This window comes from Dermacentor silvarum, chromosome 8 (genome assembly GCF_013339745.2).
Source record: "Dermacentor silvarum isolate Dsil-2018 chromosome 8, BIME_Dsil_1.4, whole genome shotgun sequence".
Lineage (NCBI taxonomy): Eukaryota > Metazoa > Arthropoda > Arachnida > Ixodida > Ixodidae > Dermacentor > Dermacentor silvarum.
The window spans coordinates 19466794-19481662 of NC_051161.1; positions in this window are offsets into that span (position 1 = coordinate 19466794).

Genomic DNA, 14869 nt, shown 5'->3' on the forward strand with positions numbered 1-14869 from the left:
AATGTCGCCTAACATACACAAGGCTCTATGGAGCCTTTCTGTAGGAAGTATCTTTTCATTTCGATCAGGTATAACGACGGTCCTGCAATTACGCCACAGAATACTCACAAGCAGTGTGCAATACGAGCAGTGCGATGATTTGGACTTACGTTGCGTAGAAACAAAAAACAAGCCTTCAACACAACTGGTACATGGACGCAGAGAAAGAACACACCCACACAACACTAAATTTAAAATACGACAGCGATGCACGACATTACTGTACATTGAGAGGCCTGTGTGATATTCGGTGTGATGTATTATATAGGATCGTCATGTAGAAATGTTTTTGTACCTTCTGTGCATTTCGCACCCAACTGGGCAAGTTCGCATACTTGCATGCTTTATCGTTTCCTAAAAACAAGAATCGGGGTAAATTTCCTTCCATCTCCATGTGAAGGTACTGTACAACGCTTGCTCTTTTCAGGTAGTTCTAATAGCTTACAGCTGTAAAACCTTCCATGCATATGCATATAAAGACGTAAGAAGTTGCTATTCCTTGGATTATGCTGTTTCGCTTTCATTTGGTGTTTTGAAAACAGTGTTTTGCTTTTTTTATACGTGAGAGTATTTTGAAGCTGAAATTATATATGCGATGTAAATCCCATTATGTATTTGATGTGCGTTTGTATACAAATGCATACATGCTTATTCTCGTTCTGTATATTATTGAATCCACTGTGTGCTGCTGTCTGCAGCATGGGGATAAAGTCCAATCAGGCGGCATTGAGTCACTTTCAATTACTTCAGTCTTGTTTTGCGCCGAGTGTATTAAACATGCAAACTGAACCCTACGAATATCCTGTCAAAATAAAACTTGCTCCTGTACTCCGTCTCACTGACTCCGTGTGGAACATGGATGGTGTCGTGTCAGCCAACCACGAGGCCGCATGCACTGCCTGCAACTGGTCGCGCGACACCGACTGAATGGGAGCCTGATGGACGGGTTAGTATATCGCACAATCGGCGAGCCTTTCTCATTTCTCTATAAAAAGCCGCTGGCTCATTTAGATGAATCGAGCACTATATGTGTTAGGCTTCTCTGTACTCCGAACAGTCAATTAGTTCGCGGGCATCTTGAGGAGGTCTCGGCGAGTTACGCCCACTTTTTAGTATCGGGTATGTGTTTCTAGCCTATTTCATGCGTCGATCCTGGAGATGGAGAAACGATTCTGGTTCCAAACGCCGTGCTGTCTGTTTGTGCAGCAAGAACATTTAAGCAGTCCGACGATCCTCTCGCGAGGAATGACGCGATAGTACTGTGCGCAGCAGCTTTGCCATATTATTGCAAAGCTGCTGTTACCCCTAACTCATTCAGGAAGACATTGTCTTTGATCGGCGTCAACTAGTGGTTAAACTTTTTTCATGCGTAGCCTTACAAGGCGAGTCGGTGATAAAATTCCATGTTAAACCAGAAAGTATTTCCTGATACAGGGCGATAACCTGAATCCAGAAAGCCTCTGTTCCAATACAGCGCGGAAATGTGAAGTTTCAGCCCATTGTGTGTGCCGTTGGTAGCTGCCATCAAGGGTACAGTGGCAAACAACTCATTGGCGTGTCTGCGCCGTACATTTTGCGAGCCCTTGCGCTTTCGCCGTTCCCCGTACGTAGAAAGGAAGCGTTCAACCTAGGCCGGAAATTCGCTTATACTATAAGGTGGATAGCAAGCAGTGTGTGACTTCCCAGTAAGCACCCCACCAGTGAGGGCTAAAGGAGACTAAAAACGAGAGGATGCGTTAAACCGAGGTTAAGCAGATTTCGGCACTATAATTATGTGCCATCTGTGTGCTCGTACTCGCGCATATATAAAGCATACTACTACAGCATAACTCTCGCACCCATCACCACGCATAGCACACTCCGTACCAAGCCGACGGCCATATAATGCTAGTCATATGGTCAGTTTCCGTTCAGGGAGGTTGCGCTTAAATGTCTTGTCTTAGGTCGATGTTTCAACAATGTACAGGGCTCAACTATTGAAACGTGATGATCGTGGCTTCCAGCACTTTTTACGCCACCAGTGGGCGCTGGAGACTCCGAGCTCTTAAAGTCCTTATACCTTCGGAAAAGTACCGCCATCCTTTGATCAACGCCACTTTTCTCTCCTGGATCTCCGATTGGGCGATGATAGCGCGCGCTTTCACTTTATGCACTGCATACCCACTATCTACATTCGTAGATTAAATTATGTGCTGCAAAGTAGTTAAACTGTTTATTAGCGCAATTAAGTAAATTATGCTCGTAAGGTAATGGCCGCCTTATCGAGTAATTTTGATCAAGGTTTGTAATTGTGCTATCTGCCACAGACATTTTTTTTAATTGGTGCATCTAAAAAAGACCACGTATATTGCAACACATAATCCGCTCTGGAACAATAATGCGGCCTGATTTGTAAAGTATATTTCCGCATGTCTATGGAACAACGGGAATAAGAAATGCCCTTTTCAGCATTGCAAATAATTAGTCTTGCGATAACGAAGGCATATCGTTATGTGGATCACAGGAAACCACTCTCTCATGCATCGTTCTGTTTGCCAGCGCTTCAGCTTGCTGATGGAACGCTGCTGAGCTCGAGATCGCGGGTAAGATAGGAGCAAAACGCAACAACGATCCTGTACTTAGAATGATAAGTATTTTAAAGATACCAGGTGGTCAAAATTAATCCGGAGTCTCCACCTACGGTCAGCTTCATAGTTTAGGCACGTACAATCCTTGGATTTATTTTTGACTTTTTCTGTTTGCTCATTTAAGGTGGTTCGAGGCCTTAGGTCTTCTATTGTATGCTGACTTCAATCTAGCACAATTTTTTTTTACGTTTGCTTCATGTTTTTTTTTCTTCCTGAATACGTATAGATAAACGTATGCGAACGTGTTACTGGACATACAGCACAACGACACATGTGCAGCTAATGGAAATATACACCTTACAAACAAGATGGTAAAATGACAGACCAAAGGAAATGCAGTGCATGTACATGTTTTTAAGTACATGCTGTGTGGCCAGTATGGATGCTGGATATCTAACAACCGTGTAAAGCAGCGGAAAGAACCGAAATATATATTTTATACATATATCTGGATAAGGATCTGCACAGATATCTTCAAGATGTCTTCACAAAACGTTTTCTAGCCGTCTTAGCAAGATGATAGTTTAGAACAGCTGAACAAGCTGCCTTCTAGGCGTCCTTCGCGGGACGTCCTCAAGACGTACATGAAAGGACGTTTTGTAGCCGTCTTGAATAGTTGTAGCCGTTCTAGTTCATTTTGGCTGGTCCAAGACGGCTACGAAACATCTTGTGTTCACTGGGATCTTTCCCTATGCCTCCGCCCTGTTGTCAGACTAAACGCCACAGGAAACAGCCGCGTCACAACAGGGAGGAGCTTTGCGCCGATCCTCACTCTCTTGCCTGCGTAATCATGCGAACGACAATTAGCATTTGGAGTCGGATATGTCGGAGCACAGGCATGCTAGAAGAATTCTTCCAATTGATACTGCGTAGAAACACGACTGCCTCTAACTTTTGAATACAAGCGTACACACTTACCGACAGCGATAATTAAAGTGTCGGTTGTGCCCCGCCGCGGCACCGGGGCACAACCGACGGCGCCACCAAACAGAGAGGAAAAGAAAAAGAAAATGGTGGTATATACCAAGAAAAAAAGCCCGGGCGAGATTCGAACCCGCGTACCCCTGATCTCAAAGCGAGCGTCGTAACCACAGGCCATACATAGCCTGGGGCCATAGGCCCACGCTTACAGAGCGTGCATTCATACAAACCATATGATTGTGTTCGAGCGTCGTCGCCGTCGTCGAAAAAAATGTCGCGCCATTCTCCTCGCCCTCCTTTTTTCTCTCTCGCGTGTGCAATCATCCGCGGAAAGCAATATACGTGGCCCGGCGCGGGCCACGTATATCGCGAGCCCATTGTGTGTGCCGTTGGTAGCTGCCATCAAGAGTACAGTGGCAAACGACCCATTGGCGTGTCTGCGCAATACATTTTACGAGCCCTTGCGCCTTCGCCGTTCCCCGTACGTAGAAAGGAAGTGTTCAACCTAGGCCGGAAATTCGCTTATACTAAAAGGTGGATAGCAAGCAGTGTGGGACGCCCCAGTAAGCACCCCACTAGTGAGGACTAAAGGAGACTAAAAAACGAGAGGATGCGTTAAACCGAGGTTAAGCCGATTTCGGCACTATAGTTATGTGGCATCTGTATGCTCGGACTCGCGCATATATAAAGCATACTACTACAGCATAACTCTCGCACACATCACCACGCATAGTACACTCCGTACCAAGCCGACGGCCATATAATGCTACTCATATCATGGTCAGTTTCCGTTCAGGGAGGTTGCGCTTAAATGTCTTAGGTCGATGTTTCAACAATGTACATGGCTCGGCGATTGAAACGGAATGATCGTGGCATCCGGCACTTTTTACGCCACCAGTGGGCGCTGGAGACTCCGAGCTCTTAAAGTCCTTATACCTTCGGAAAAGTACCGCCATCCTTTGATCAACGCCACTTTTCTCTCTCCTGGATCTCCGATTGGGCGATGATAGCGCGCGCTTTCACTTTATGCACTGCATACCCACTAGCTACAATTCGTAGATTAAAATATGTGCTGCAAAGTAGTTAAACAGTTTATTAGCGCAATTAAGTAAATTATGCTCGTCAGGTAATGGCCGCCTTATCGAGTAATTTTGATCAAGGTTTATAATTGTACTATATGCCACAGACAATTTTTTTTAATTGGTGCATCTAAAAAAGACCACGTATATGGCAACACATAATCCGCTCTGGAACAATAATGCGGCCTGATTTGTAAACTATATGTCCGCATGTCTATGGAACAACGGGAATAAGAAATGCCCTTTTCAGCATTGCAAATAATTAGTCTTGCGATAACGAAGGCCTATCGTTATGTGGATCACAGGAAACCACTCTTTCAGGCATCGTTCTGTTTGCCAGCGCTTCAGCTTGCTGATGGAACGCTGCAAGTCTGATTTTGCGCATCGAGCTGCTGAGCTCGAGATCGCGGGTACGATAGGAGCAAAACGAAACAACGATCGTGTACTTAGAATGATGTGTATTTTAAAGATACCAGGTGGTCAAAATTAATCCGGAGTCTCCACCTACGGTCAGCTTCATAGTTTAGGCACGTACAATCCTTGGATTTATTTTTGACTTTTTCTGTTCGCTCATTTACCATGGTTACAGGCCTTAGGTCTTCTAATGTATGCTGACTTCAATCTAGCACAATTTTTCTTTTACGTTTGCTTCATGTTTTTTTTCCTGAATACGTATAGATAAAGGCGAACGTGCTACTGCACATACAGCACAACAACGACACATGTGCAGCTAATGGAAATATACACCTTACAAATAAGATGGTAAATTGACAGACCAAATGCAGTGCATGTACCTGTTTTTAAGTACAGGCTGTGTGGCCAGTATGGGTGCTGGATATCTAACAACCGTGTAAAGCAGCGGAAAGAACCGAAATATATATTTTATACATATATCTGGATAAGGATCTGCACAGATATCAAGACGTCTTCACAAAACGTTTTCTAGCCGTCTGAGCAAGATGATAGCTTAGAACAGCTTAACAAGCTGCCTTTTAGGCGTCCTTCGCAGGACGTCCTCAAGACGTACATTAAAGGACGTGTTGTAGCCGTCTTGAATAGTTGTAGACGTTCTAGTTCACTTTGGCTGGTCCAAGACGGCTACAAAACATCTTGTGTTCACTGGGATCTTCACCTATGCCTCCGCCCTGTTGTCAGACTAAACGCCACAGGAAACAGCCGCGTCACAACAGAGAGGAGCTTTGCGCCGATCCTCACTCTCTTGCCTGCGTAATCATGCGAACGACAATTAGCATTTGGAGTCGGATATGTCGGAGCACAGGCATGCTAGAAGAATTCTTCCAATTGATACTGCGTAGAAACACGACTGCCTCTAACTTTTGAATACAAGCGTACACACTTACCGACAGCGATAATTAAAGTGTCGGTTGTGCCCCACCGCGGCACCGGGGCACAACCGACGGCGCCACCAAACAGAGAGGAAAAGAAAAAGAAAATGGTGGTATATACCAAGAAAAAAAGCCCGGGCGAGATTCGAACCCGCGTACCCCTGATCTCAAAGCGAGCGTCGTAACCACAGGCCATACATAGCCTAGGGCCATAGGCCCACGCTTCCAGAGCGTGCATTCATACAAACCATATGATTGTGTTCGAGCGTCGTCGCCGTCGTCGAAAAAAAGGTCGCGCCATTCTCCTCGCCCTCCTTCTTTCTCTCTCGCGTGTGCAATCATCCGCGGAAAGCAATATACGTGGCCCGGCGCGGGCCACGTATATCGCGAGCCCATTGTGTGTGCCGTTGGTAGCTGCCATCAAGAGCACAGTGGCAAACGACCCATTGGCGTGTCTGCGCAATACATTTTACGAGCCCTTGCGCCTTCGCCGTTCCCCGTACGTAGAAAGGAAGCGTTCAACCTAGGCCGGAAATTCGCTTATACTATAAGGTGGATAGCAAGCAGTGTGTGACTTCCCAGTAAGCACCCCACTAGTGAGGACTAACGGAGACTAAAAAACGAGAGGATGCGTTAAACCGAGGTTAAGCCGATTTCGGCACTATATTTATGTGGCATCTGTATGCTCGGACTCGCGCATATATAAAGCATACTACTACAGCATAACTCTCGCACACATCACCACGCATAGCACACTCCGTACCAAGCCGACGGCCATATAATGCTACTCATATCATGGTCAGTTTCCGTTCAGGGAGGTTGCGCTTAAATGTCTTAGGTCGATGTTTCAACAATGTACATGGCTCGGCGATTGAAACGTGATGATCGTGGCATCCGGCACTTTTTACGCCACCAGTGGGCGCTGGAGACTCCGAGCTCTTAAAGTCCTTATACCTTCGGAAAAGTACCGCCATCCTTTGATCAATGCCACTTTTCTCTCTCCTGGATCTCCGATTGGGCGATGATAGCGCGCGCTTTCACTTTATGCACTGCATACCCACTAGCTACAATTCGTAGATTAAAATATGTGCTGCAAAGTAGTTAAACAGTTTATTAGCGCAATTAAGTAAATTATGCTTGTAAGGTAATGGCCGCCTTATCGAGTAATTTTGATCAAGGTTTATAATTGTACTATATGCCACAGACAATTTTTTTTAATTGGTGCATCTAAAAAAGACCACGTATATGGCAACACATAATCCGCTCTGGAACAATAATGCGGCCTGATTTGTAAACTATATGTCCGCATGTCTATGGAACAACGGGAATAAGAAATGCCCTTTTCAGCATTGCAAATAATTAGTCTTGCGATAACGAAGGCCTATCGTTATGTGGATCACAGGAAACCACTCTTTCAGGCATCGTTCTGTTTGCCAGCGCTTCAGCTTGCTGATGGAACGCTGCAAGTCTCTGATTTTGCGCATCGAGCTGCTGAGCTCGAGATCGCGGGTACGATAGTAGCAAAACGCAACAACAATCGTGTACTTAGAATGATGTGTATTTTAAAGATACCAGGTGGTCAAAATTAATCCGGAGTCTCCACCTACGGTCAGCTTCATAGTTTAGGCACGTACAATCCTTGGATTTATTTTTGACTTTTTCTGTTCGCTCATTTACCATGGTTACAGGCCTTAGGTCTTCTAATGTATGCTGACTTCAATCTACCACAATTTTTGTTTTACGTTTGCTTCATGTTTTGTTTCCTGAATACGTATAGATAAAGGCGAACGTGCTACTGCACATACAGCACAACAACGACACATGTGCAGCTAATGGAAATATACACCTTACAAATAAGATGGTAAATTGACAGACCAAATGCAGTGCATGTACCTGTTTTTAAGTACAGGCTGTGTGGCCAGTATGGGTGCTGGATATCTAACAACCGTGTAAGTCAGCGGAAAGAACCGAAATATATATTTTATACATATATCTGGATAAGGATCTGCACAGATATCTTCAAGACGTCTTCACAAGACGTTTTCTAGCCGTCTTAGCAAGATGATAGCTTAGAACAGCTTAACAAGCTGCCTTTTAGGCGTCCTTCGCAGGACGTCCTCAAGACGTATATTAAAGGACGTGTTGTAGCCGTCTTGAATAGTTGTAGACGTTCTAGTTCATTTTGGCTGGTCCAAGACGGCTACAAAACATCTTGTGTTCACTGGGATCTTTGCCTATGCATCCGCCCTGTTGTCAGACTAAACGCCACAGGAAACAGCCGCGTCACAACAGGGAGGAGCTTTGCGCCGATCCTCACTCTCTTGCCTGCGTAATCATGCGAACGACAATTAGCATTTGGAGTCGGATATGTCGGAGCACAGGCATGCTAGAAGAATTCTTCCAATTGATACTGCGTAGAAACACGACTGCCTCTAACTTTTGAATGCAAGCGTACACACTTACCGACAGCGATAATTAAAGTGTCGGTTGTGCCCCGCCGCGGCACCGGGGCACAACCGACGGCGCCACCAAACAGAGAGGAAAAGAAAAAGAAAATGGTGGTATATACCAAGAAAAAAAGCCCGGGCGAGATTCGAACCCGCGTACCCCTGATCTCAAAGCGAGCGTCGTAACCACAGGCCATACATAGCCTGGGGCCATAGGCCCACGCTTCCAGAGCCTGCATTCATACAAACCATATGATTGTGTTCGAGCGTCGTCGCCGTCGTCGAAAAAAAGGTCGCGCCATTCTCCTCGCCCTCCTTTTTTCTCTCTCGCGTGTGCAATCATCCGCGGAAAGCAATATACGTGGCCCGGCGCGGGCCCGGAAATAATCTACGTTACCCGCCCAGCCCGAGCACGCCGCCCCTCTGCCTTAAGGCTCGTTCACACCGGAGGCGGAGCGGCAAAACAGTCAAGCGGGGTTTTCAAAGCGGCGAGGCGGCGACCGCGCGGGCCTGTTCAGACCAGACGGCTTGCCTGGCTGCCCGCGCCGCCGAGGAGGCGGAGCATCGAGCGCTTTCGCGGGGGATGTGTCGCCATCTCGTGGCACCGGGCGACCGCCCGTGCCCAGATCTCGCGCCGAGATACACCAGCGCCACCGTCGTCTGGCGTTCTGATTGGCTGCGGCAAAGCGGCGAGCTTGGGCGGGCGGCAAAAAATCGGTCCGGGGGCGATCGGACTAGCCGCCTCGTTTTCCGCCCGCTTTCGCCGCCTGGAGAGGAGGTTTTCCCCGCTTTGCCGCTTGGCCGCTTTGCCGCTCCGCCTCCGGTGTGAACGAGCCTTTAGGCGCGAGCCCGGCCCGAGCCCTGCTCAAAACCGGCCCGAGACCGAAAAAGATCACCGAGCGGCATTCAAAAATAAAATAAAGAAGAGAATGAAAGGGATTTATTCTTAAGGCATAAATACATGACATATGCAATTATGAAAACCATTTGAGCGGTCTGAACGCAAATACCAGCGCGCGAAGTAGTACGAATAACCCTGCGGAGCAGTATCGCCAGCAGTTTCCAACGGCGCGACCTTGATGCGGCCCAATCCACTTCTATCGCAGCACCGCCACAGTATTTTCCCCCTTCGTGCGCCCCCCTGCAAAGTATGCGCCGCCCACTCACTCAATTACTCCCACTCAACCGTATTCTAGTAGACTATAGCCGAAGTACAGCTACGACCGGTCGTGAGCACGACGCATGGATGGAGTAAATGAAGAAAGAAAACTTCTCGTTCTTCCATGGTGCAACGTAATGCGCTGCTGCTAGGCGGCCGGTTGAAAACATGCGTGAAATCATGAATGGACGCAGTGCTATATTTCAGCCGCGTGACGCTAATCTTATCTTACCAGTCATCACTTTACCAATTCGCCTTTGAAGAATCAGCAAGTCCCGAATGCGCTTGCACCACGCTAAAAGAATTAATTACATTGATTTAAGCAAGGAATACAAGGGAATCCTTTGCTTTGAGGCAACTTCGGTCTTTCTGGCCTTTTACATTCTGCGCAAACAGCGAATTATACGACAGAAGAAGAAAAGGGAAGTACACAGGAGTAGCACTGCTAGCTTCCAGCTGCACCGGGGCAACAGGTTTTTCAGAGTCAAGAAGCGCGAAGAAAACTCGCTGCACGTTATATGCACACCACGAGAAAGTGCGAGCCCGTCCCGGGCCCGGGTCAAAAAGCACATGCCGTGCCCGAGCCGGCCCGAGCCCGTGAAAAAAGTGGTCGCAGTTTCACCTGAAAGGCGAAGCATCAATTGCGATAGCAAACTTGTAGAGAGCTATACGGAGTATGAGTGAGTGAGTAAACTTTTATTGTTCGTAAGGGGTGACACCGGAGCTCCGGTACCGCTCGTAGGCGTCCATACGGAGTAATGATATTAGCTTTATCAGCTGTATAAACTTGGACATGCAGCATCATCGGCAACACGCCGAACTGTTGTCGACGCCATCGGCGTTTTGCCCGCGTTCGCTCAAAATGCGTGCGGCGTTGGTGACTGTTGCCGGAGCCTCTGATATAAATAGGCACTTGGTGCCGCAGCTAAACGTCGCCTCCCTTCCCTCCCCCTCCCCCACGGCTTCTCGCGCGTCGGAAGAAGGCGCGTTTGCTCTACATATATGGTGATTGTAAAGGAGAAAAGAGACGCCTACTTCTGCAGCCCTTAAGCGAGCACGGCGCAGAACGCGCGTTTGTTCTCCACCGTGCGTTCACTCCCCGTGAAAGACGCGCCCCTCGCGCCCTTTCACTCGCACATACAGCGTTCGGCGCGCGGCGACGATTTCTTCTCCAAATGACGTCATACGGAACCTCACGGCGACGGCGACGGCGACGGCGACGGCAGAAATCTGCTTTTGAGTGTCCATATAATTGCTATCGCAATAAAAACTGCCCTACCCGGCCCGTGCCTGGCACACGGGCCGGGCCGGGCCCGGGCTTTCGGGCAAGCCCGAGGCCGTGCAGTGCTCTATGCCGAACAAAACTGAAAATTTCTCTCAATAGCCACAGACTGCCCCGTTCCGAAAGGAATAGAAGATGGCGGCTCGCTGATCGCTCAGGCCCTCGCTACTCGCGCCTGCTGGTGAGCATGTATTTATTTGCGCATGATAAACCTTTTTGCGTGGCAGAAAAACGTTATCGAGCCCTTTCAGCATGCATACGACATCGCTCTGCCAAATCTTCCTTGCTGAGGATCCGTTTTAGCGCATTCTGGAGGCAGCCCTCCAGAGTTTACTCTCAGTACTGCGCCATGGATCACATGAGCAGCTCGTCGCAGAGGTCAGACAAGTACACCATCGCATAGTTGATGAAGGGCACGATATAATATTACAGTGGTTGCCTAGTCACTGTGGCATACAGGGCAATGATCGAGCGGACGCAGCGGCCCGATCTGCCCATGACAGTGTCAACTGCGTTTCCATTCCTCTTTCGAGAGCCGACGCAGCAAAAAAACTTTCCGCGCTTGCGCGTGAGCTAACATTGATGCAATGGAGTTCATCTGATTTCACAAGTGCACGCCTTCATGCCCTGGACCCTAATTTACGGCTCCGTATTCCGTTCAACCTTCCACGACGGCACTGCACACTTCTAGTCCGTCTATGGCTTGGAGTAGTATTTTCAAATGCGTACTCCTTTCTTATCGGAATGGCCAATAGCCCACTTTGTGAATTCTGCGGGTGCAACGAAACAATCGCACACCTTCTTTTTGAGTGCCCTCGTTTCAACCCGCAGAGAGCATCTCTTTCAGCCACGATAGATCAACTAATACCTGTACCTGTACAGGTATTAAAGAAAAGAACACCCTTGGGAACTGGCCTACACGAACAACGGCGCGAACCGCCCTAAAAGCACTGCTGCGTTACTTAAAAGACACCGGACTCAGTGATAAATTGTGACTCTGCACTGTGTTACGTAAGAAGGAACGTTGACACTATGCAACACCAGAACATCTTCGCAGACTGCGTGACAGTGCCCACAGAAACAGTTCTGTTTTGTGTGTGTGTGTGTGTGTGTGTGTGTGTGTGTGTGTGTGTGTGTGTGTGTGTGTGTGTGTGTGTGTGTGTGTGTGTGTGTGTGTGTGTGTGTGTGTGTGATTTTCTTTTCTTTCTTTCCTTCCTTTTTTATTTTTTTTTATTTTTACCTATTTTTTTTCTCTCTCCTTTCGTATCCCTTTACCCCTTGCCCGGTACAGGGTAGCCAACCGGAAATGACCTCTGGTTAACCCCCCTGTCTTTCATTTACCTTTTTTTAAAGACGATAGTCTTTCTTGGGGAACTTAAACGCTGAAAATTTGGTCTGTCTGTCTGTCTGTCTGTCTGTTTGTCTGTCTGTCACCCGATTCAGCCACCCGGCCAAAGTTGGACCACTTGCTTACCGCCCACACTACTTAAACTGGTACGGCTGTTCATACTTGTGAACGTTATCGATCACAGAGTAAATATTACGCATATCTGAGGCGCAACATCACTAGGTAAGTATTAGGAGGTGTGTTCCTTTAATAGAAAATACATAGATACGTAACTCTAAAGACCCTAGTTTCTTAAGCTGCGCTGAAAATGCATGCTATGCGCGCCGACGAACGACGTTCCCCGACTGCGCGCCGACGAGCACCCTCTGCCATGGAGGAAGGAAACCCTCTGCACAAGCTCATGTTTCCCGATGTATTGCCAGATGGCGTCCATGTCTCACGCAGCGCCTCCTCAATTTTATCAATGCCAGCCAGATGCGGCCGATTCAACATAAAGGAAGCGCTGTCTGAGGCAGGGCAAAACATAAATGGCCGCTTGATGAAATAATGCGGTAAAATGAAATCTGTTAAAACAAACCTCCATTGCATTTATCATGCCAGGACGGAAATGGTACGAGAACAGCATCACGGGTGGCCGCGGATCAGACCAGCACTCATGTAGTACGGCCGGCAGAAGACTATCGTCTTTCGACGACATTTGCAGCGAAGCACGCAGATACGCGGCAATTTTTTTTCTCTCTCTCTTATCCTTCCGTTGCACGCCGCCGCGATTTTCGACCAGCCACCGCAAGCTAAGTAAGGCGAAGCGGACCAATTGGAGAAGCCAGCACCACCCTCTTCATGCGGTTATCTGTTTTCACTGTGCTGGCTCGGCCCCATCAAAACCTACTCCACTAGAGCATGCTGCTCGCAACTTGCGCCAGCCAATTAGACAAGAAAAACCACTCAGTGTAGACAGTGTTATTGGTTTTGAAAGTGAGCAAAGGTGACCTCCTATAAACGAGGAGAGTGTTTGATTGGGTTGTTCACACAACACTGCGGGTCACCGCCCGATGCTTGCGTCGGTGGTTACGTAAATTTGACGTCAGGAGTTTAGAATCATTTTACGTTATAGCGCCCCAAGATTCAAACTCGGGTCGATGCAATTGGATAAAGATGTCCCATGATTTAAACGAGAAAGGTGTGTGCTGAATACGCACGTCTACCGTGGTTGCATGGCAACCAAGCACCACTTGTCGGTCTTCTGCGCAGGCGGCGCGTATACAAGGAACTACTTTTTGTAGAATTTTATATATAACTCGTGGTTCATACTTGCAAACATAAGAAGAAAGCAGATAATTGAGCCAGAGAAAGCATAAATAATATAATCGCGGCGCTTAACTCAAACGTAGAAATAACCAGAATAAAAGGGAAATGTAGGTGAATGAAGAGACAGCTTGCCGTGGGTGGAAGTCAAAGACACATGTTCCCCTACATTACACGTGCGGTGCTCTCCCATTTAAGCTACCATGGCGCCGCCGTTCTCCCGCCCACTTTCTTGGATATTTGTGTACAAGATATCCGACATCAGGGAAGTGCACCACCATGCTCTGGAAACAGGGCACAACATAATCTTTCAATGGATTCCTGCTAACTGTGGCATCATCGGCAACGACTTTGCTGACAGGGCTGCTTGTCTGCCAACGAAGACACGCAGACGCGTCCAATAGCTTTGGCGAGGACGGACATTGCCAGGAAACTTCGTCTGCTTGCACGCAAAAAGTCATAAGCTTTCTGGAGTTCAAGTGTCTTCAATGGCCGATTGCATAAGCTTGACCCCTTGCTACGGCTACAACTGCCACCTAGCCTTTCCCGCGGCGAAACAACCTTGCTATGCCGCTTGTGGCTGTGATTGGCGTTCACGAGCGCTCATGGAATGGCCGATAGCCCGATGTGCGACTCCTGTAGGTGCGAGGAAACCATCGAGCACCTATCGTGTACATGTCCTCGCTACGACGTACAGCGCCTCTCTCTCAAGACAACTGTAAACCGGACTGGACTCGAGACCATTCTCTGAGTCAAAGATACTCGGACCATGGCTACACCCGTCACTGGCACAAAAAGCGATTCGTGCACTAGTACACTACTTAAAGTGCAGCGATTTAAGAGACCGCTTATAGTGTCCTTGTGCATCATCCCACGTGTACTCAGTACTCACTCTCTCCCTCTTTTCCTCTTTCTATTCCCCATATCCCTTACCCCCAGTGTAGGGCAGCAAACTGGACGCTCGTCTGGTTAAACTCACTGCCTTTCCTCTCCTTGCTCTCTCTCTCTCTTTCTGTGCGTGTACAAGATCAGCTCCTGAAGTGTTAGACAGCGCCACTCATGGCCATGGCCGCGGGTGACATCCTTCACGTGCATGCGTAACACGAGCAGGCGACTGCCTACAAACTGTCGTGTCCAAGCGCATGGTACTAGGCTGCCGAAACCGAGGCCCTCGCTATGCAAGGAGCGAGATCTTCAAACTCGTGGATGGTACGTCATGTAGCACAAACATATAGCCTCAGTCTAACCATCTGCTCCATTGATCCAGTTCTTTTTCGAAAACGTCACCCGCCGGAGTGGCTCAGTCAGCTAAGGCT